This window comes from Mirounga leonina, unplaced genomic scaffold, assembly GCF_011800145.1.
Source record: "Mirounga leonina isolate KUSES-001 unplaced genomic scaffold, KU_Mleo_1.0 Mir_94, whole genome shotgun sequence".
Lineage (NCBI taxonomy): Eukaryota > Metazoa > Chordata > Mammalia > Carnivora > Phocidae > Mirounga > Mirounga leonina.
The window spans coordinates 25,587,988-25,611,719 of record NW_023270855.1 but is presented as its reverse complement, the minus strand read 5'-3'; the positions used below and the strand labels follow the sequence as shown (position 1 = coordinate 25,611,719).

General features: G+C 42.8%; 1 pseudogene; it reads left to right on the top strand.

Moving 5' to 3' along the window:
- Positions 1-11,562: 11,562 nt before the first annotated feature.
- LOC118006125 lies at positions 11,563-11,628 on the top strand (annotated as a pseudogene).
- The last annotated feature ends 12,104 nt before the right edge of the window (positions 11,629-23,732 follow it).

Here is a 23,732-nt window from a genome sequence, read left to right as displayed (position 1 = left end):
TTCTTGTCTTAGATGATTAGGTAAATATGTTTTCTTTTGGGAGAAAAGCATCATTGAGATATAATTCACAAACCATATAATTCATCCATTTAAAGTGTACAATTCACTGTGTGTTAGTATATCCACAGAGTTGTGTAACCATCACCACAATTAATTTTAGAACACTTTCACCCTTTTAGGAGGCACACCTCAATTCCCCCATCAGCTGGCTCCAGGCAACCACTAACCTATCTGAAGTCTTTACAGATTTACACATGTATATGTATGTATACACACACACACACAGAGTAACTGGAAAATCTGAAACATATATCTATCTGGGCTTTTCCCTTCCCTCTGACCTCATCTCTGTCCACTCTCTGCTCTGGCCACATTGTCCCTCCACTGTCCCTCCTGCTTGTTCCCTTCTTCCTTCTTCCTGCGATACTCTCCCCTCCTGGTCTTGCCCGGGCTGACAAGGAGTTGTCATTGTAGTTCAGCTTCCTTTGCTGTGGGTTTACTGAGTGTCTTCTGGAAACTGAAAACTGCAAAGCCACCCTGCCTGAGTTTAAGTCCAAGCTCTGGGGGCACATGGATGGCTCAGTCAGTTAAGCATCTGCCTTCGGCTCAGGTCATGATCCCAGGGTTCTGGGATCGAGTCCTGCATTGGGATCCTTGCTCAGTGGGGAGCCTGCTTTTCCTTCTCCCCCTGCTTGTGCTCTCTCGCTCTCTCTCCCTGTCTCTCTCTGTCAAATAAATAAAATCTTTTTTAAAAAATAAGTAAATCAAAGCTCTGTTACCTGGCAGCTGTGTGACTTTGGGAGAGTTTCCTTCTCTGTTTCAGTTTGTTCTTCTGTACAAGGGATGGTAATGGTGTTCTCAGAGAATTAAATGAGCTCTAACGTGAAGGATGCTTAGTGTAATGTCTGCCACGAAGTAAGCACTATGTTCAGATCACCACCACCACCACCACTACCACCTTTGTTATTGTTAAATATTTGGCAACAGGTATCGGGGACTTGTAAAAAACGTGTTGGGTCACGATTGATCCAACAATTCACTTTAAGAAATCTGTTCTAAGTAAACAACTGGACAAGGACATAAAGATTTGTGTACAACCTGGGATTAAAAATATTTTTTAAGAAAAGGAGTGAAAATTTTGAAATAGGCTGCATGTTGGTTAAATGGCAATGGAGTAATATGCAGCCTCATTAGGAATTACCTACATCAGGGGAGCCTGGCTGGTTCAGTTGGTAGAGCACGCAACTCTCAAACTTGGGGTTGTGAGCTCAAGCCCCATGTTGGGCATGGATCCTACTCAAAAAAAAAAAAAAAAAAAAAAGAAGAAGAAAAAGAAGAAGAATTACCTACATCAGGAATTCTTAACCTTTTCTTGTCCTATGGGTCCCTTTGGCAGTCTGGAGAAACCTAATGGATCCTTTCTCAAATAATGTTTTTAACTGTATAAAACAGAATACACAGGATTGCGAAGAAAAAATGTGGAAATAAAGTTATCAGCCATTTAAAAATTGTAATATATTAATAAATGTGATTCTTCTTTTTATATGCACAAACTAAGATCTCTAGGTCTGTTATAATTGTGAAGTACCGGGAAACATAAATACACCAGGATATGCGTGACAAGCTCGAGACTGATTCACAGGTACTGCTAACATGACTGTGATCTGTCACCTCTATCAATAATTGGAAGAGATGTCAAATGTCAGTTACAGTCAGTGAAAATAAAGATATAATCTTGTTCTCCACCCAAGCTCATAAGCCCTGAGGTTTAAAATCCATGGTCTAGCTCATGGGTCCCTAAACATTTTCTATAAAGGTTCAGATAATAAATATCGTAGGTGTATGCGCCATACTTTCTTGGTCACAACTACAGTTGACCCTTGAACAGTGTGGGGAACAGGGGTGCCGAACCCGTCTGAAGTCAAAAATCTGCATATAACTTTTTTTTTTAAGATTTTATTTTTAGGTAATCTCTACACCCAACATGGGTCTCAAACTCACAACCCTGAGATCAAGAGTGCATGTTCTACTAACGGAGCCAGCCAGGTGCCCTCTGCATATAACTTCTGATTTGCCCAAAACGTAACTACTAATAGCTGTTGACTGGAAGCCTTACTGATAACAAACAGTTGCTTAACACCTATTTTGTAAGTTATCTGTGTCATGTACTGTGTTCTTAAAATATAGTAAGTGAGAGAAAAGAAAAGGTTATTAAGAAAATCGTAAGGAAGAAAAAATACATTTACAGTATTGTACTGTATTTACAAAAAAAAAATCCACATATAAGGGGACTGTGCAGTTCAAACTCATGTTGTTCAAGGGTCAACTTTACTCAATTCTGCCACTGTAGTGAGAAGGCAATATGTAAATGAATAGGTGTGGTTGTGTTCCAGTAAAACTTTATTTACTCAAACAGGCCGAGGGCCTGATTTCGCTTGTGAAACACAGTTTGCTGTCCCCAGTCTAGAGTATTATTTTCAAACAGAAAAATGCTCCTAAAACTGCTAAATGAAAAAAAAATTTATTTGATAAATAATTATGCAGCGTCCCACTTTGGTGAAAAAAGTGTATCTCTATGCTTGTCTTTGTCCATATATATATGTATATAAATACACAAGTCTGAAGGGCCAACAAAAATGTTAACAGTGATTATTTCTGGGTGATGGGAATGTGAACAATATTTTTTTCTTTATATTTTCTACAATTTCTCATTTTTTCCCAGTTAGTACGCATTCATTTAATAATGAGAAAAATAAGAATTAAAAAAGAATCAATCTGAGCAGGGTTTAAAAGCCCAAACTTGGGGTGCCTGGGTGGCTCAGTTGGTTAAGTGTCTGCTTTCAGCTCAGGTCATGATCCCAGGGTCCTGGGTTTGAGCCCCCCCCCCCCCCACATCGGGCTCTTTGATCAGTGGGGAGCCTGCTTCTCCCTCTCTCTCTCTGCCTGCCCCTCCCTCTGCTTGTGCTCTCTCTCTGTGTCAAATACATAAATAAAATCTTAAAAAAAAAAAAAAAAGCCCAAACTCATATGGAGCAGAAATTGCCCCTGGGATCCCTTTAACCACTTCCCCGGTCTAAGTCCTCAGAGAGAAGGAACTCGTATCCTTTCACAGTCCCAAAACAACTACAAGTACTGATATCTGTTTTATGCAGTTCAAACAGTATCCTGACAAGGGATCCGTTAGTCTTCTCCAGGCTGCCAAAGGGGTCCATGGAACAAGAAAAAGTTAGTCTAATCTGTGGTCTACACCACAGATCCTGTTGTAACCCTCTTGGGGTTAAATGGCCTAAATTCAGTGTCTTCACTGCAGCCCTGATAGGATTAAAATCAAAGTCCACGCAGAGGCCTCTATAGGGTTGGCAACTGGAGGTCCTCTGTAATGCTCCTTCCACCCTTCTTCCCGTCTACAGGCCAATGTTACCAACACAGGAACAGCTCCCGGTCTTGCTTCCGAGGCCTTCTTACTTCCGGAGTGGATACGTCTAGCTCTTCTACCAATTCCCAGCCCATTTCAGACCCAAGGGGCACCTTCTCTGCCCCTCTCAAGCCCTCTGCTTTATTCCTGGCTGACAGAACCCTGGTGGTGCCAGATAGTGACTTTGCTATGTGTTTTGGGGAAGGTGATCCTTCCCCGTCTCCGGGGAGGACTGAGTGCTGATTAGTACAATTCATTGGTTTTTCACCAGGAGGCATTTTGCCCTGTAAGGGACCTGTGGCAACGCCAAAGACATTGTTATCATGACAAAGGGGCTGCCAGAGGCATCTAGTGGGTAGGGGCCAGAGATGTGTCTAAACTTTGTATACTGTGTAAGACAGGCTCCCTGACAAAGACATTTCTCCCCCAAAATGTCGATAGTGCCATGGTGGAGAAATCTTGGTCGAAATGAACCACAGTAATTCCATTTCCTTTGCGAGGTGATAAAACTATGGCTTGTGAACTTCAGAGGCAGATTGGTGATCCAGCAATTCCACTTCTGGGTATTTATTTGAAGAGAACGAAAACACTAACTCAAAGAGCTATCTGCCCTTCCATGTTCACTCAGCATTGTTTATAATAGCCAAGACATGGAAACAGCCTCACTGTCCATTGATGAATGAATGGATAAAGAAAATGTGTTTTATATATATACATATACATGCACACACACACTATATATATATACATAACAATGTGTTCACAATATTCATGTTAGTGTATATATATGTATGCATATTGCAATATTATTCAGGTTTAAAAAAGAATGAAATCTTGCAATTTGCAATAACACGGATGGGCCATGAGGGCATTCAGCTAAACGAAACAAGTCAGACGGAGAAAGACAAATACCAATGATCTCACTAATATGTGGAATCTAAAAAGAACCCCAACCAGGCTCACAGATACAGAGAACAGATTGGTAGTTGCCAGAAGCAGGTGGTGGGAGAGGGGGCAAAATGGGTGAAGGGAGTCAAAAGGTACAAAGTTTCAGTTATGAGAAAAATGAGTATGGGGATATCATGTAGAGCATGGTGACTGTAGTTTCTAATACTATATTGCGTATTTGAAAGTTGCTAAGAGAGTAGATCTTAAGAGTTCCCATCCCAAGAAAAAAAATCTGTTACTCTGCATAATGGAAGATGTTAACTAGACTTCCTGTGGTGATCATTATGCAATATATACAAACCCCAAATCCTATGCCATACACCTGACCCTAATATAGTGTGGTATGTCCATTATACCCAAATAAAGATGATTTAAAAAAGGAGAGAGCTGAGGAGAAAATCACTTTTATCCCTGATAAAATAATGCAGGAGGAGACACTGACCTTCCTGTGGGTCCCTGACGATTCTCAGGGGAAGAGGTGGTGATGGGAACTGCGGTGGCTTTGGATCCTCAATACAAAAAGGATGGCAGAGATAAGATGGAAACGGCATCTACATCCTCAGTGCCTGATGAGTCTTGGAAACAACCTGAAACATCCCCGATACTCCTGACTTCTTACCGGTGAGATAATGTCATTTTAAAATGCACTCTTAGTTATTGTTCTGTTATTGGTAGCCGAACCCAGCCTCATGGATATACCCCTCTACATGGCCTTGAACCCATCACCAGCCCTTTCTGGTGGATAATTCTTTGCTCTGAAGAGAAGTCTGAAGAAAGAGCATCCCACATGCTGGGCAGCCTCTCTTCCTGTCCCTGAGCCCAGGACCCGGGGAGAACATGCTGCCACTGCCGCCCCGACTCCCTTACCTGCCAACCCAGCCTCAACAGCATTTTTTGCACATTCTCTTTATCAGGTTGGATGCTAACGGAGGTGTTATAACTAGCAGCTGTCTCTCTCTCGCAGCATTTTGTAGTGATTCCAGCAAGCTGAACCCCAGAGTGTAACAGTTAGCTTTCAAAGCCCGTATACTACAGTCTGGAAAAGACCTCAGGAGCACTTGTACTCGTTCTTTCAGAAGGGTCAGGACTGAGTGCTCTCAATCCTGTTTGGAGGGCATGATGGGGGACAGAGTCAGTAGGGCAAAGAAAAGACTTTCAGACTCTAGGATGTGCCTGGAGTGTGATCCTTGGTTACTCTTTCGATTTTAGATACGTCTTTGTACGTGATTGTGACAGAGTATAAGAGTTCTTTGAGTTACAGCGACAAGCCCACTTCGTGTAACTTCAGCACAGAAGGAGGGTATTGGGCCCATCACCTGGAAGAGTAGGGGAGGAGCTGACCTCAGGAAGGGCTGAGTTTGGAGCCTCAGGTGCCGACCTCAGAGATGTTCATCTGACTGCTCCCTGCTCCCACCGCCCCTCAGCTCTGTCTCTGAATGTCACCTCTGTATCTCATAGAGCAGAAGGGTTTTCTCCTCAAGGCACAGAGCACGGCCAAAGACCTTTTCAGTTTTATAAAATGTTAGCTTAATGAGCCAACAGCATCTGTCTGTCTCTCTCACCCTTTTTGCTTTTGTTATAAAAACCCTAGGGAAGAACTCTGATTGGCCTAATTGAATTACACTCCCACCTCATGGGCCAGTCATCAGTCAGGCAGGTGACATAAGAATCACGTGCTTGGGCGCCTGGGTGGCTCAGTTGGTTAAGCGACTGCCTTCGGCTCAGGTCATGATCCTGGAGTCCCGGGATCGAGTCCCGCGTCGGGCTCCCTGCTCAGTGGGGAGTCTGCCTCTCTCTCTCTGACCCTCCCCCCTCTCATGCTCTCTATCTCATTCTCTCTCTCAAATAAATAAATAAAATCTTAAAAAAAAAAAAAGAATCACGTGCTCACCTCTGTGTTTGCCGGAGGTGATGTCCGTCACCCTCAGAAAGAGATTAGAACGTCAACGGAGATGACTGACTCCTAATGTGTTCACGATGTTGTGCTCTGTGTCTGCCCCCAACATTAAATGTAAGTTAATTCATAGGCTCTTCTGATAATCTGATCTCGCACGAACAACAGTAATGACATGGAGCAATTGTGCGCCAGTCACTTCATATACTTATCTTGAACCTTCGCAATCACCCCAAGGGGGTTGGTACTATTTTTCCCATTCGGCACATAATGGAAATTGATGCCTGGAGTGGGTGGCTGGCTTGCCCAAGGCCACACAGTAAGATGGCCGTGGAGTCAAATCCATGTCAGATACTAGAGCTCACGCTAATTCTACCACTCCACACGGCCTCCCTTCCTCAGCATCAGAGTGTGCTACGCGGACCACAAGGCCAGTTTAAAGTTGGGTGCGTCTAAGGGAAGACCATGTCTTGATATTTGTTGCCAAGTGGATGACGCTTCTTGGCAGTGACTTAAAGAACAAAGTAAAAAGGAAGGTGGAAGACGATAGTTCAAATAGAATGAGCTCTGCCCCTGCAGTGAGGAGAAGGGAGGTGTGGTGGGGTTGGGACGAGGCGGGCATGGCGTGATCATGGAGATCTTGCTTGCTGCTACCTCCGATCCCTTGGGGAGTCCCTCAGTTCTCCACTCCAGCACCCTAGCCATCCACATCCCTAGTCTTTCTTGTGGTTTCCAGTGTCAGTGCTGTGCTATTCATCCTCATGAGGATGAATCAACCTCCATGAACAGCGTACAGAATTTCCTTTAGTCCCCCCGAACCTCGTGAGCTAGAGAACTTGACTGGGGCCAGAGACATGGCAAGGTGAAGCCCTTGGCCCAGGGCAAACTAACCACAGCTGGCTGTGTAAGGAGGCTCACTTCCCAATACACCTCCGGGCCTCTCTCTTGTCCACTCCCACCTTACCCCCATCTGCCTATTGCAGACTCCTTGGCTTTGCTCCAGCTGAGCCCTGGCTCAGAAAGCCCTCACTCCCCCTTTCCTCAGTCAGTGGTCAAGGCTCAGAGGAGAACCCATGTCCTGGGGTGGGAAACATGTCTGTGACCACTTCATTCCACACAACCCTTTCCCTCTGCTGATGCCTTTAAAAAAACTTCTCTGAACTTTATTATAAGTATCTGATTATACATATCTTGATTTACTTGTTACTACTTAACATAAAAAAGCAGACATACAATTTTTAAATACTACTCAAAACAGCCCCGTGGGTTAGGACACAGAAGGCTACCACTTGCTAGTTGTGCAATTTTGTGAAATCGCTGTCGGAGCCTCAAGTTGCTCATCTCCCCCTGCCAAAATGGACATGATCTTATCAAGCCCTTGATGGCTGGTAGGGTTCTTGCATGGATTCACGCAGACATTGCCTGGGAAAATGTTTATTGTAATTTTCCGAATCTGTTACTGGGAAGCTGAGTGCCTACAGGAGTCACAGCTCATGGGAATGAGGGGGGGCCAGGGTGAGGCTATAGGGCTGGTGGGGACTACTGCCTTTAGGGGCCACAGGTCCCAACTGAAGGGACAGTTGTTGCTCAGCTTCAGCCAACTGCAGCTACATAGGAATGAGGATGCAGTGCTGCTGGAGTTTAATCTTCAAAGAGAAATCAGAAATAAAGCCTTTTTATGACATTTCTTGATTTTTGAAACGTTGACTATGCCAAATACAACCAGAACCTTTCTTACAGCGAGCCAGTTTGCAGCTCTGCTCTCTATATGCGTATATTGCTTTAAACTAGAACAGACATCTGGATTGGATCCCTGAGTTATTTTCTCTTCATCGTTTTTCTTCACTATGTGCTTTGTGGGTCTATGGTATGGGTTTTTTTCTTTTCTTTTTTTTTTTTTAACCCTCCTTAACATGACTCTAATGTTCTTGTGGGCCGTTCACATCTAGTTCACATCTTCTGTGCTGAAGTGTAATCCAAACTGGATTAATCATCTTGGTAAACGGTACTTGCTTGTTAGTCTGTTCCTATAGCTCTTAAATTTCTTGTTTTTTTTTTTTTTTTAAAGATTATTTATTTATTTGTCAGAGAGAGCAAGCGAGAGTGCACAAGCAGAGGGAGAGGCAGGTAGAGGGAAAAGCAAGCTCCCTGCTGAGCAAGAAGCCCAACACAGGACTCGATTCCAGGACTCTGGGATCATGACCTGAGCCAAAGGCAGATGCTTAACCCACTGAGCCACCCAGATGTCCCAATATGGCTCTTAAATTTCAGCATGAGTCAGCATTGCCTGAGCTGCTTGTTAAACATGATGATTCGCCTTATCATTTCTCTTCAAGGTATCTACCCAGCAGAAATGTATACCTATATCCATCAAAAAACATGTACTAGAATGTTCATAGCAGCTCAATTCATAATAGCTGCATATACAAGTCTATCCAATTATCCATCATCAGTATCAGAATAAATAAAAAACATGCATTCCCAATAAAAATCTGCACAGCAATGAAAATGAATGTACTGCAACTTCATGCAAAAATGTGTGTGAGTCTCACCAATATAATGTTGAACAAAGGAAGCTGGACACCTAAGAGGATGTAGTATATGTTTCCTTTTATATAAATACAGAAACTGGCCAAAGTTAATCTCTGGGTTATAAGTCAGGATAACATCAGGACTACTGTTGGAGAGAGGCAGTGACAAAAGGGGGTACCTGCACTTCTGCGGTGTAGGCCATATTCCCGGTTGCTTGAGCACGTGAAAAATTCACCGAGCTGGACATCATTTCTACTTTTCTGTCCTTTACCATCTCAATGGAAAGCTAACGTGTTAATTCCAGAGCTCCCCCCACAGCCTGATAGAATCACTGTCTTGCATGGGAGGGGCATGGGTTGGGAGTCCCCAGGTACTACCAGTGCAGGTGGTCACATGACTTCCCCTTCCCGAAAGGCACTGCACTTGAAAGAGCACATATTTATTCCTCCAAGGGGCTTCAGCAGGCACTCCTGGCTAACCCATCCAGCGTCTGTTTTTTCTAGTTTCTCTTGGGTATTTCCACATTTTACTAGATGCAAAGAGTGACATAAAATTAAGAGGCATTATGGGTACATTCAAAGGCACTTGAGGGCATAGGGAGAGATAACTCTGATAATGTAGCAGCTTATAAAATATGGCTAAATAAAATTAAAGGTTTATAGGGTGATTAAGACACCATATCCCCGGGGAAAAAGTCAAGTGCCCACCGCTGCTGAAATCCAGTTGAATCCTGGCTTCTCTGGGGAAGGAGATCTGGGTGAAGGCCAAGAGGCTTTTCCTGGAAGGAATAAGGGGAGGTTCTATGACTGAGGTAAGGACAGGGAAGGACCAGCATTGTAGATGTTTTGGGAGCTACACTCTCAAGCTTTTTGTCAGTGTGGGAAAGCTGAAGCTGAGAGATTTATTCAGGTCACATTTATTTACAATTTGTGCTCTTGCATTTTAAGAATCCAGAAATACATCGAATGTCAAAGGGGAACCAAAAATGAACCCTTTAATAAGCTACAGAAAGGCCACTACTGCATACAGGAGCTTTATCTTTGAATCCCCAGCACCTGGCACCAGACCTGGCACATAAGAATACTCACTAACTTCCTTGATTCATTGATTCATTGATTCATTCAACATCTATTTATTGAGTACTTACTTTAGGTTAGGTACCATTCTTAAGTAGTTGAGACAACTAGAAGTCCCTTACCTCAAGGAGTTTATAGTCTAAATGGAGGGAGATCAACCAATTCATTGGATATATAGTATGTTCTGTTGTGGTAAGTTTTTTCAGAAAAAATAAATCAGAGAAAAAGAATAGCAGGTTGGAGGGTGGAGAAGTGTTGCAGTTTTACCTGGGGAGGTTGAGGAAGGACTTACTGAAAGTTTGAGCAAAGACTCAAAGACGATGAGAGGATATGCCATGTGGATATGTGAGGGAAAAGCCTTCTAGGCAGAGGGAACAGCAAGTGCAAAGGCCCTGAGGCAGGAACATGCCTTGTGTGTTTAAGGATGTCAAGGAGGCTGAAGTGGTTGCTAAAGAGTGAGTGAGAGGAGGGTAGTAAAAAGTGAGATCTAACAGGTGATGGGGCTGCTGGATCATTCACTGTGAGGACTTTGACTTTAACTCTGAGTGAGACAAAAGCCATTGGAAGGTTTCAGGTAGAGGAATTCCATGATCAGACTAAATACTGATTGAATGATGAAATATGGCACTGTACACACTACAAACGACTTTAACATACATTATTATATTTGATCTTCATAATGAACTTAAGAGGTAGGCAGAACAGGAATTATTAGTCATGTTTTCAAAGGATTACATTACAGAAATTAGCAGCATAGGCTCTGGAGATAAACATACCTGGGTTTGCATCCCGACACAGCTATGTAAGGGCCAGGACTTTGTGCAAGAGTCAGCCTAGGGGGGCGCCTGGGTGGCTCAGTTGGTTAAGCAACTGCCTTCGGCTCAGGTCATGATCCTGGAGTCCCGGGATTGAGTCCCGCATCGGGTTCCCTGCTCGGCGGGGAGTCTGCTTCTCCCTCTGACCCTCCTCCCTCTCATGCTCTCTGTCTCTCATTCTCTCTGTCTCAAATAAATAAATAAAATCTTTAAAAAAAAAAAAAGAGTCAGCCTAGGTTTCCCCAGCTCTCCGGTGGAGAAAATAACACCACCGGGAGAGAGGATTGGATAAAATTACCAATAGACATGCCTAGGTTAGCGTCCAGCACATGTTTTGCTCAATAAATGACATTTGTTACTACCTTTTCCAGCCAGACAGGGTTGTAGGCATCATCCAACTTTGAGGATCTATGAGGTCGTCTCCAGAAAGCTGCATCAGCATCTGCTGGGGTAAATCTACAGATTCCTGGGCCAGGGCCAGAACCACCGAGCCCCTAATTCTGTTGCTTTGGAGCCTCATTTCCAGCTTAAAGTGAATGTATCAGTGGGGCAGAAGAGCATTGAGGTTCAGGCAGCTCCAGTGCAATAACCGGGTAAATTAGAAAACCTCTCCGAGCTGCACTTTTCTCACGTGTAGAGTGAAAAATAGCGTCTTCTACGGAAAGTAGGGGCATGATGCCTGCAGAGCCCAGCAAGCTCTATCTGGAATGTATCGAACACTCCATCAGCGTTAGCTACTAAAAAAGGTTCTCAAAGTTACATTGTCCTTAAAATTAACTCACCATAAAAAAAAAAATCCATTTGCATTACTTTTGATTATTTTTACCTTTAACAATCAAAATTTAGTTTAAAAGAAATTCCATATCTAAAAGGTTATTGTGGTTACTTCTGCAGTACATAGACTAAAATTGGAAAGATACAGAGAAGATTAGCATGGCCCCTATGCAAAAAGATTATCTGTGTGTACCGTCCACAGTCACCCTGTGGGTTCCCCAGGGCTACAAGTACACCTTACTTGGAGAATCATTGGAAGGGGGACACAAGGATGTGAAGGAATAATTTTAGGATCATGTCCCTTGCTGACACTTTGGTCTCAAGGCTGGGGTGAATATGTAACCTGGGGCCTAGGGCACAGAGGGGGCAGATGAAGAAAGGGTCAGGAAGGCTGAAAATAGACACACTGGTGCCAAGCTCTGGAACATTTACACAAGACAGGAAACCTCATCGTGCACAGGACGACTTTTGCCTAGGGAGACCTGGCAACCAGTTAAAGTGGTTGTCAAGCTGTAGGGCTTGGAGTCTACAAAAAAGAACAGACCTGCAAGGTTGAGGATTTATGCTCCAAACTGTAAGAGCGCCACTTCAAGTACACAATTCATGTGGATTCTTGGCGGAATCCTCCTGGGTCCTATTGCATTTTCTTTGCCTTCTTGGGTTAAAGTATTACTCAAGTATTTATGGAAAGGGAGCATCAAATGTGGCTGGGGTGCAGCAGAGTTCAGTGCAATTAACTTGCACCAAGCCCTCAAATAGGCTACAATACTGATTTTGTAATTAAACAATTGAGCAGGGATTGGAGAGAACCAAACAGAATTACACCAGTAGCAAGCATTTCTCAAGCACCTACCTTATCCCATGAGCAGTGGTAGAGACTTTTACTGTTAGCTTATGCACAGCGACTCTATGAAAGGGCGTCTCATTAGCTCCGTTTTAAGGATGACGAAATACAGCGAGGTAAAGTAACTTGTCTGCCGTCATATGGCAACTTAGATGCAGACCTCAAGGCAAATCCCAGCATGCTTCATGCCAAAGTTCCATGGTGCAGCTGTTCAGACAACACGTAGGGTTTTAAAGACAGAGAAGAAGACAGTGATGCTCTGAGGAAGGCTACTCCAGCCAGGAGTATGTGGAAACAGAATTGAATGGCATCTGTCCTGGTATTGGTTTAACTGGATTAAGAATGAATGTGAACAGAACTGTGTACGATGCTAGACCAACCACCTGGGTCCACACCTAAAAGAGTGAGGGAGTCATTCATCCTGGAAGATAAGGAGACATGCTTCCTGGAATTAGCTCTTCTGCCAACGAGAGACACACCTGCAGTGGGTCCTCTAGCATCATGTTCCAGTTGTCTTGGGAAGAGTTTGCACAAGCCTCCTGGCTGTGCCCTTACCCAATGGTGGAATTTGGGAAGACTGGATAGAGTATTGCTAATCCATTTCCCTTTGAGTAGCCCATACAAAAGGCCCCCTTGGCTGTCAATTTCAAGTTTGAAGGATGGTCACGTGATCAGGTAAGATACAGATGTGAAAATGGTTTAGCAGACCCTTAGTATTCTCAGATGTAATATTTAATAATAATAATGATATGAACACAGTGCCAGACACTATCCTAAGCAATATTTCTCATGTGATAACTCGTTTAACCTCTGAGGGCTATTATCTCCATCTTACAGACAAAGTAGCAGAGAAGTAAACTTACCTAGATCAGACACCTGCCGGGTGGCAAAGCTTGAATTTGAAGTATGACAGGAAGGCTTCACAATTTTCAGGGTCCAGGAGTCACTCTGCAGATACACAGATACACAGTATAAAGTCATGTGTCATCCTTCAGAAGCATGCAATGAAATTCACTTGCTCTGAGGGGCTTTGTGCAAGAAGCAAGACACTTAGCTAGTGACTGAGCCCAACTCATTGAGCAATATCTGAATCTTAGAAAAGTTCTGCTGTTTTCTAGTTAACCTAATGTGAACCTTTTAGGGAAAAATTATATGCCATCGTAAATGTAATAACTATGATGCTTTTGATTACAAGGAACAAAAATACCAACTAAAAATAAAGGCAATTAATTTTCTCATACAACAAGAAGTCTGGGGATAGTGGTTCAAAGATCCTCAGCATGTTGGTGATATCTCCCTTCATGGTCCCAAGATAGTTGCAGCTGTTCCAAGCATCACATCTTCATGCCCCAGCATTCCAACAAGAAAAGGAGATGGGGCAAAAAAAAAAAAAAAAAAAAAAAAAAAATTTCCTCCTCTTATGCAGGAAAATTATTTCCTAGAAGTTCCCCCACTTCCTTCCTATCACATTTCATTGTCAGAACTGTGTCAAGTATCAACTCCTAGACCAGTGTTTCTGAAGCTCAGCCTTACCGACATTTTGTGCCAGATAATTCTCTTTTGTGATGGGCTCTCCTGGGCATTGAAGGATGCTTATCAGCATCTCTGACCTCTGCCCACCAAATGCCAATAACATATTTCCAGGTATGACAACATGAAAATGTCTACAGAAACTGTCAATGTCCTATGGGTGTGTGTGTGTGTGTGTGTGTGTGTGTGTGTGTGTAGGTAAAACTGATGGGGTTGAGAACCACTGTCCTAGACGAATGACTGGCAAAGAGAAATGGGCTAGTCCTGGCTGGCTTAGACCAATCATGGATCATCTCCCTAGGCTGTGCACACTGCTGCCTGAAAAAAATTCTATTTCAAGAGAGAAGTGGCCATGGGTTTAGCAATCATTCCCCATGTTGCTTTTTTGTTGTTAAAAAAATGCTCTTAAGATGTGGTATATATACACAATGGAATATTATGCAGCCATCAAAAGGAATGAGATCTTGCCATTTGCAACGACGTGGATGGAACTGGAGGGTATTATGTTGAGTGAAATAAGTCAAACAGAGAAAGACATGTATCATATGATCTCACTGATATGAGGAATTCTTAATCGCAGGAAACAAACTGAGTGTTGTTGGAGTGGGGGTTGGGGGGGGGGGGATGGGGGGACTGGGTGATAGACACTGGGGAGGGTATGTGCTCTGGTAAGCGCTGTGAATTGTGCAAGACTGTTGAATCTCAGATCTGTACCTCTGAAACAAATAATGCAATATATGTTAAGGAAAAAAAAAAAGAAGAAGAAGAAGGTAGCGGGAGGGGAAGAATGAAGCGGGGGAAATAGGAGGGGTAGACGAACCATGAGAGACGATGGACTCTGAAAAACAAACAGGGTTCTAGAGGGGAGGGGGGTGGGAGGATGGGTTAGCCTGGTGGTGGGTATTGAGGAGGGCACATTCTGCATGGAGCACTGGGTGTTATGCACAAACAATGAATCATGGAACACTTCATCTAAAACTAATGTTGTAATGTATGGGGATTAACATAAGAATAAAAAAATGAAAAAAAAAAATAAAAAAAAAATGCTCTTATTGGAAGTCCAAAGGGAGAATTGAGAAGGAGATTTTCTCTCTTCCTGCATCCAAGAAAGCATTCATGGGGCAGGTCATAGAAATGGAGTTCCAGTGATATCTAATCTAGTTTTGGTGACCACAGGAAAACAATCAGGAGTCAGGGCAGCTGGTCTTCTTTTTATTCAGAAAATCTACACCGGGGCGCCTGGGTGGCTCAGTTGGTTAAGCGACTGCCTTCGGCTCAGGTCATGATCCTGGAGTCCCGGGATCGATCCCATATTGGGCTCCTTGCTTAGCAGGGGGTCTGCTTCTCCCTCTGACCCTCTCCCCTCTCATGTGCTCTCTCTCTCTCATTCTCTCTCTCAAATAAATAAATAAAATCTTAAAAAAAAAAAAAGAAAAAAAAAAAAAGAAAATCTACACCAAACTGCCTTTCTATGGAGGCATTCCTCTCTTCTTCTTGCCCCACCTCCCTTTTAAAAAAAGACAAACCTGTATTTGCCCACAGATATTTGGTAAACAAGGACTCTGGGTGGAAAATTCCTGTATTTGTTCCTCAGGAACATGCCTTGGGTCTTTAAAAATACACACTGGTTAAAGTATCATTGGCCATTTTGTCCTAATGTGAGAACAGCGCCCCAATTATAAATATGATTATTGGAGGGTGCAAGTTTTAAGGACAACAACCAACTTGTACTGAGCACTTGTTATGTTCTGGGTGATCTGGTCAACGGCTGGACGTGGATGAAGGCTGCACGGCAGGTGTCAGGGCTCCGTGTCCCAGAAGAACAGCCACAGAAGCCCAGTGACGTGCCCAAATTGCACAGCCAGTAAGGGAAGGGGCTAAGCTCTGCACTCAGAGAGCTAGATCCATCCCCCTTTCTTGTTTTCAAATCACTTTAAAAAATGAAAAGTAGAGGGACGCCTGAGGTGGCTCAGTTGGTTAAGCATCTGCCTTCGGCTCAGGTCATGATCTCAGGGTTCTGGGGTCGAGTCCCCCATTGGGCTCCTTGCTCTGCAGGGAGTCTGTTTCTCCCTCTGCCTCTGCCGCTCCCCACACGTGCTCTCTCTCTCTGTCAAATAAATAAATAAAATCTTAAAAAAAAAAAAAAAAAGAAGAGTAGAGTTGTAGCAAGCCAAAGTAAGAACAAAAGAAAATCTATCTTCTTGCATTCTTACGGCTGAAGGATGGTGAAAAAATTTTTTTTTTTTTTTAGAAAGCAGTAAACAAGTGTCTCCCTTCCCTAAGATATACGGTGTGGACTTTTTAATTAGCGTTTTCCTAAGTAAGAGCCTTAAAAACATAACATTCATCCCAATGTTTCCATATTTAGAGCAACCTTTCAGATTGTTTCTGCTTTTTAAATTTTTTTCTTATTAAAAATGTTTACAAAAACGTAGAGAATGACTTTGATGAAAACCATGATCTGAAGAACAGTTCTTTAAAACCCAGAGAAGTCACACTTGCACCCGCTTTAGCCCAAGCACTGTTTTCTAGCTGAAAGTTCTGAATCTTCCACATACAACTGAAAGTTTAAAAATAGATGGTGTAAGGTTGAAACGACCTTGGGCAGCCAACTTGACAGAATTTACTAATGGTTTTCAAACAAACTGAAAAGCTTAGGGTGGTTTTGTTTGGGGGGGTGTGTGTGTAAAATAGATTTTTTTCATTTCATCTCATTTCACTTCATTTTTTTCATCAACCCTTAGCAATAGGAATGAAAGAATATTGGAAAGTCTCAAATGGAACCCGACTTTCCAGGATCAATATGAAATTACTTACATTAAGGGCTACAGACACCGATGAAGGTTGAAAACAAATTATAATGAAACAAAGTTCTGTTCATTTAATCCCCCCAAAACCCTGGGGGCATAAAAACTTCAGGACTTGATTAATTTTCTTTTACTCGGATACTTTATAATGATTCAGCAAACAAAGTTATAAATACTTCAGTACTGAGTAACATTAAATTGGGAGCAGATCTGAAGCTCTTCCCCAAAGCCAGCTTGCCTCGGACGAGGCAGCACTATCAAGATTCGCTTCAGTGGAAAAGTTTATCCTGAACTGATTGGAGCAGAGAAAACAAAATCTGATACATATATTTTTAAACTCCTACTCCTCGCCAAGGGCTCAGCGCATTCTCCGCCTCCCCCACTGCAATTAAAAAAGAGATCTTTTTCAAAATATTTAATTTGAAAACACAGTTAATCAGATTTGGTAGAACTAAAAAAAGAGCAACCTTAAGGTGAGTGCATACGTATATAGAGCCAATTCTCACTATCTGTTGGGTTCTCTAAAGTCACAACACTCTGAATTAGCAAACAGCAAACTTCTGAAGGGAAATACAGGCTTATGTTCCTGTGAGGCTTGGCCATAACATTTTGTTAAGCAGTCAGCACATAACTTTGTTTTATGTGTATTTCTGTTTTTTTTTTTTTTTTTTTAAAGATTTTATTTATTTATTCATGAGAGAGAGAGAGGCAGAGGGAGAAGCAGGCTCCCAAGGAGCAGAGAGCCCAATGCGGGACTCGATCCCAGGACCCTGGAATCATGACCTGAGCCGAAGGCAGACGCTTAACCATCTGAGCCACCCAGGCGCCCCATGTGTATTTCTGTTTTTTTTAAAATTTATTTTAAATTATTTATTTTAATTATTTATTTTTATTTATTTATTTCAATTAATTATTCTAATTAATAATTTTAATTTATTTTTAAATTTTTATTTATTTATTTATTTATTTATTTGACAGAGAGAGAGAGACAGCAAGAGAGGGAACACAAGCAGGGGGAGTGGGAGAGGGAGAGGGAGAAGCAGGCTTCCCGCCAAGCAGGGAGCCCGATGTGGGACTTGATCCCAGGACTCTGGGATCATGACCTGAGCCGAAGGCAGACGCTTAACTGACTGAGCCACCCAGGCATCCCAACTGTGTTTTAACTTTGAATTAGTCACCAACATTTACAAATGGGGAGACTAGTACCTAGGGATCTGGATTTGTCGTCTCTTAAACAATGGGGACATCTAGCAATGCTAGTTCTGTATTCTCCCACGGTAACAACCGGCTGAAGTATTGACTAGCCTCTTTGGGTGACTCAAGAGCACTCCGATTTGCTACACTGTCCACCATCCTCTCTTGTCTCCAGGCCAATGCACCGATTCACATCACCTGCCTGGTCTTGGCATTCGTGTACATAAACCCAGGCCTGTTTCTTTGGTGCTACATCCCTGGCCCTCCGTGACCTGGCTTCCCCTAGCCTTGTCTCCATCCCATTCTGAATTTTATGCCCTGGCAATAGGAGATGATGGGAAGTTCCCAGAGGAGGACAGCGTGCCTTGTCTTCCTTGGAATGCCCTTGACCTTTTCCTCAGTTCTGCAAAGCCATACTAATGCTTCAAGTCCCAGTTCAGATATCACCTCTGCCAGGAGGCCTTCCCTGAGGCTTAGGGGTGGATAAGGATCTCTTTACATCCCCTCGTTGCTTGTGCCCTCTCTAATCTATGCTACTGAGATGATCTGCTCCCCAATTCAGAAGCCCTCTCACCTGCCCACATTCACTTGTGAGCCTTAGCACCTTTATGAGCGGGTGTTGTAAAAAGTCAAAGACCCTGAGCCCCAGTGCGTTCCATGGAGAAGGCCCTGGGATCCCAGACTGGGGAACTTCCTTGGAGTCTACATTCCCCTTCTGCAGCCTTTCTCTCTTTTCTCCACATGTCTATTCCAAGAGCTCTAGCTGTGAAGAAAATGGCCACTAGTTTGGTCTTATTGGGTACTCTGGGCTTTAGATAGGAGATATTTAACAATTAAGTCTTTCTGGCTTCTTGCCTCTGTACTCCAGGGTGAGGTCAAGGTGGGAGAGTGGATGAGTCACTGAGTCACCCGAGGGCCTTGGGGCTGTGCAGGTCTGAGGAGACCACACCCCTGGAAAGGGGCTCCTGGCAATTTGGGGGGAGGGAGTCAACTCATTCAGAGAAGCCAGCCAGAGGCTAGGACGGATTAATAACTATTTTTGCTCATTGTGGCTGTTAATAACCGCCAGTTATTTAGATATGAAGTAATTAATCACCAGTACTAAGTAGAGGTACTCAGTGAGGAATTAAATCCCTTGCCCCAAGGCCATCCTTGGAATGAGGGCAGGGAGCGCGGTAGTCTAATTTAGAGACTGCTCTATTTCGGGCCAACTTTAGGAAACTCTGGATGATAGGATCTGTAGAGGATGTTATTAATTACATTGCACAACATCCTCAGAGGGCTTCAGAGGAGAAACTGATAGATACCTATGTAATCAGGAAGAGTACAGTTTTTCCCTGGACAATTCGAGTTATGCAGCTGATCCCACTTCCCTTTTTGTGTGTGTTGCTGGAAAGCTCAGAGCCAAACTTGTGAGTTGCCTGTTTGAGCGTTTACGGATTCATTTTTGGAGAGAAGCCTCATTCTTAGCTCCCTGCTCTTACTTTCCTTTCTTTTGGTCTACCTACTTAAGAAAGACAAAACAAAACAAAACAAAACAAAAACAAAAACAAACAAATGAACAGAATTTCTTACACTGTCCTTTTGCAAAAGTAATATAAATTCATTTTTAGAAAATGTAGAAAACACAGGAGACAAACACAAAATTGGTAAAAATCACTTAGTCACACCTGGAGAGAACCACATTCATGTTCTGGTGTATTTTCTTCTTCCCCCAGCCTCCATTGGTCTACACATATCTTTTACAAAATGAAATCAATACCATATGTAGTATTTTAGAACCGTCCTCTGCAATACCACTTCTTACCTTATATTATGCACATCTTTGGTCTTGTAGGTGTCCCATAATTTATTCAACCAATATAGGATTGTTGAATTTTGCCCTCTTGCTAAAACTTTTTTTCCCTTTTTATAAAAAAAGATTTTTAGTAAACACTCGAAGAGCTGAATCTTTATGCATATATATTGATCTTTCAGTTAAAATTCTCAGAAGTTCTCATTGGCTTCTAATCTATGTTATCTTGCTTTATTTAATATATCCTGTTGAACACCCTTACTTTCTGGAACACACTGAGTTAATTAAAGAAAGCAGACTTGCCTAATCTCCTGTACTCTGCTCAGCAGAACCTTCCATCCATCAACTGGGATTTATAACGCACACGCCTTTACATTCAGTTTTCTCTGAGGACTCTGGATCCAAAGAATAAGAGATGTTCTCTGCCCTCAGGGGGTTTATATTCTAAGAGAAAGGGATGAGCTATAGAAATGTACACCAAGTTACCAAGGTTGGGGAAGAGTTTCTAGCAACTATGACGTAAAGTATCTGAAAGGTGCCAAAGACAACAATTCATGAGGTCCTGTGGGGACGTTCAGCTGGTATTTACTGTGCCAATACTGTCTGTCAACGCTGGGGGCGCAGTAGGGATTAAGACACAATCTGCCCTCAAGGAGCTCAAGGTCTACAGAGGGTGGATAGTGAAGGAGGAGAGGTCTCGGAGTACTTAGATAACTGCAAAACAACACTGGCAAGGATCTTCTGGGAGCTTGGAGGCCAGTGTCTTAAAGAAGAGGGGACCAAAATAGGCTTCCAACAGTTTAGGCAAAAGAATGAAGAGAACACCAAAAAAAAAAAAGGGGGGGGGGATGTTTGAGTAACAAATTAGATCTTTTGCAGAGAGAAGTGGACTCAAATCTTTTGACTTTGCTCCCCACTTGAATGCATTTAAAATTTTGAACCAGTATAGACATGGGAAAATAAAAGTTCCATGCATCAGTTCTTTCTTTAACACATGTAAAATACTCCTTTACTTTCCACTTTAATTCAGTAAAAAAAAGAGTAGAGTTGCAATCCACTAAATTGTCGTTATGACCCACTCAGGGCAGATTGACGTTAGAGACGCAAACTGAAGGTGGGTTGCGTGCTTGACAAAGCAAAAATTAAATGGGGTAGCGGCTCTGGCTCAGAGTCTCTGGAGCAGGTCAGCTGGGTCAGGATAAGGGCTCTTGAAAAGCCCCTCTTAATGTGCAAATGAAGAGCCTAAATGGACTTCCATTGTCTTGGAAAAAGGAATAAAGACCACCTTTTTGTTCTTTTGAGTGGTTTACCAAAAGCTGCTTCTCTCCTTTATTCTGTAATTACATACATTCTCTCCTGTGCCTGGAGAGAACTGGCCAGTTTTGTGTAAATGGCTCTCAATCTCTTTTAGAGAGATCTAGTATGTTCTGGATGGCCCCTACCAATGGTGGGACAGGACAACGGAGTCCCTAAAATAGTTACCTCGAGGACAATCATCTTTAAGTTCAACTCAAAGTGTTGAAAATCCACGGAGGTGGGTTGGTTTTGGCATAGTGGTTGGTTGATGTCCCTTGGATCCCGCCATCTTAGCACAGTGGTCGTGCTTTGGTCAAAAATGGCTGATTGTGAGCCTGTTAATGGAAAAAAACTGTTAACATTAAAGCCCAACACAAGGGTTCAGTGCACCTCAGCAGGTGCATGGACCAGTTAGGACAACCCAGTTATCAACGGCCAACCACCAGTCGCGGTGCGGAACCAGCCCTCAACAGCGCCCCCGTGTGTTCCTGAGAAGCAATGTCAGTGGTAAACTGATCCCCATGGAGTTGCGGTGGCCCGTGGAAGAGGAGTTAACTCTTTCTCTACTCAGTAAATTCTGGAGTTCTGTGTGTATGTGGGGAGACGTTTTAAAAGAATGATACAGAACATTCTGCTATTAAAACAGAGATTAACTTCCAAAAAAAGGGGGCCAGATTTGAATCCTGAGTTTGTAGAGCATTTGGCACCATGCTGCCCTAGGCCCATCTTACGGAGCCCATATTCTGAAGTACTTCACCCGTGGGGCTGTAGGGAAAGGTGAGCCTTTCCTAGTACATGGGCAACAAAGCTGCCAAGGTAGTTTAGGATCAGACTGAGGTGGGCCTGAATTCTAGAATCAGATGCCAATGCTTTATCTAGTAGACAATAAGGAGGCATGGGAGGTTCTGAGCAAGGGGATCCTAACCACACATTTATTATTATTATTATTATTTTGCTGGGGAAGCAATTTGGTAGCTTTGTGTGTCAGTCCCTGGGCTACGTACACTCTTCTGTGCATCTATCATTTCATCCTTCCAATAGCCCCATGAGGCATGAGTACAATCAGCACTCCCCCCACCCCCACCATGTTTTACAACCTTTAATTCAAATATGAAATTTCAATATAAGCCATTTGCAGGGCTTGGGGCTTGTTCTTTTAAAAATAAGAATGGAGGAATGCAACGAAATGATCTTCCCATTTTTTTCCTCAAAAAATTTCCAAGAAAGGACGGCTCATGGGACCATGAAAGCTCCAGTTAGTCATACCCACTTTCTTCCCCTCCCAATTATCTTGCATCCTTTCTGTAATCCTCACACACATTCCTGAATGAAGATTTACAGCTCATCTTTGCTTACATAACCATTTAAAAATACTCAGCATCAGCTTGCTTCTTATAATGCCAAACGAATCAAATCAGGAAACTACTTCGATATGCATGTCTAGTGATAGAACTGAACTCAAACTCAGGCAGCCCAGCTCTGGAAGCCACGCCTTTAGCCATGAGCACAGTGTTTCCCAAACTCATCTGGATTGAGCTGCAGAGTCAGAAATATGAATTACATCATGACCTGGGACACAGACTAGGAAACAATATTTCACTGTGTCATATACACTGAGTCCCTCCCCCCTTCTATTCTCTTCTATGCTCTTCTATTTCATTCCTTGAAAGTTTTTAGTTATGGCTCACAAAATTGATTTTACATCCCACCAATGATGGGGTTACAACCCATAGTCTGAAAAACAGTGCATGAGAACATACTATTTTGTAAAGAAAAAGGCAACCGATGTGACCCAGGAAGTGTATAGGACAGGGCAGATTGTATTTATGCCCCTAATTGTGGGGAGTAGGCAAGAAGGGCTATGGTCAGGCATTTGGAAGAGAGAGAGAGAGAGAGAGAGGAGACAACTGTTAGGGGTCCAATCACCCTTGACGACTTCCATGGAGGAGGAAGACATAGTTCTAAGCCTCTCTTATCCAGAGAATAAATGGAATTTAGTGAAGAAAGTCAGGGAAGGACATATCTACAGAACAACAGTCTCCAGGCTATGAGGGATTAAAGTCAGAACTACTCAATCTCAGAATTATCATTTGTAAAATGGGGATAATAACTGTCCTTACCCGAACAGGTAACTCTGGAGCCGGAAGGAAATAATGCATGTATCATGCTTTGCCCTTGGTTGCTTCTTCATTAGAGATCAAATGAAAACCATGTAAATAATTTAAAATTTTCTAGTAGCCATATTAAAAAAGGTGAAATTAATTTTAATATTTTGTTCAACCCAATACATACAAAATAATATTGTTTCAATATGCAATCATAAAAAATTATTAATGGGATATTTTACTTTTTTTCATACTAAATCTTTGAAATCCGGTGTATAATTTTTTTTAAAAGATTTTATTTATTTATTTGTCAGAGAGAGAAGCAGACTCCCCGCTGAGCAGGGAGCCCAATGCGGGGCTTGCTCCCAGGACCCTGGGATTGACTGAGCCCCCTAGGCACTCCCGGTGTGTAATATTTATGCTTGCAGCCCATCTCAGTTTTGATTGGCCACATTTCAGGTGTGGAATTGCCACATGTGGCTAATGGCTGCCCTAGTGGACAGTGTGGACCTAGCACATCAAAAGGGTTTCAGAAATATTATTATTGATATAATTATCACCATTGTTATTCAATGGTGAGTGACAGGATCAAGGACTTTTTTGTAGAGGATGGTTGTGCAGAGTTGAGCAGAGGAACAGCCTATTTCCCTACCTTCCAGGACACTTGCTTGCTGGACTTTCAGTGCAGCTAAGGCCTCCAGCCAGTT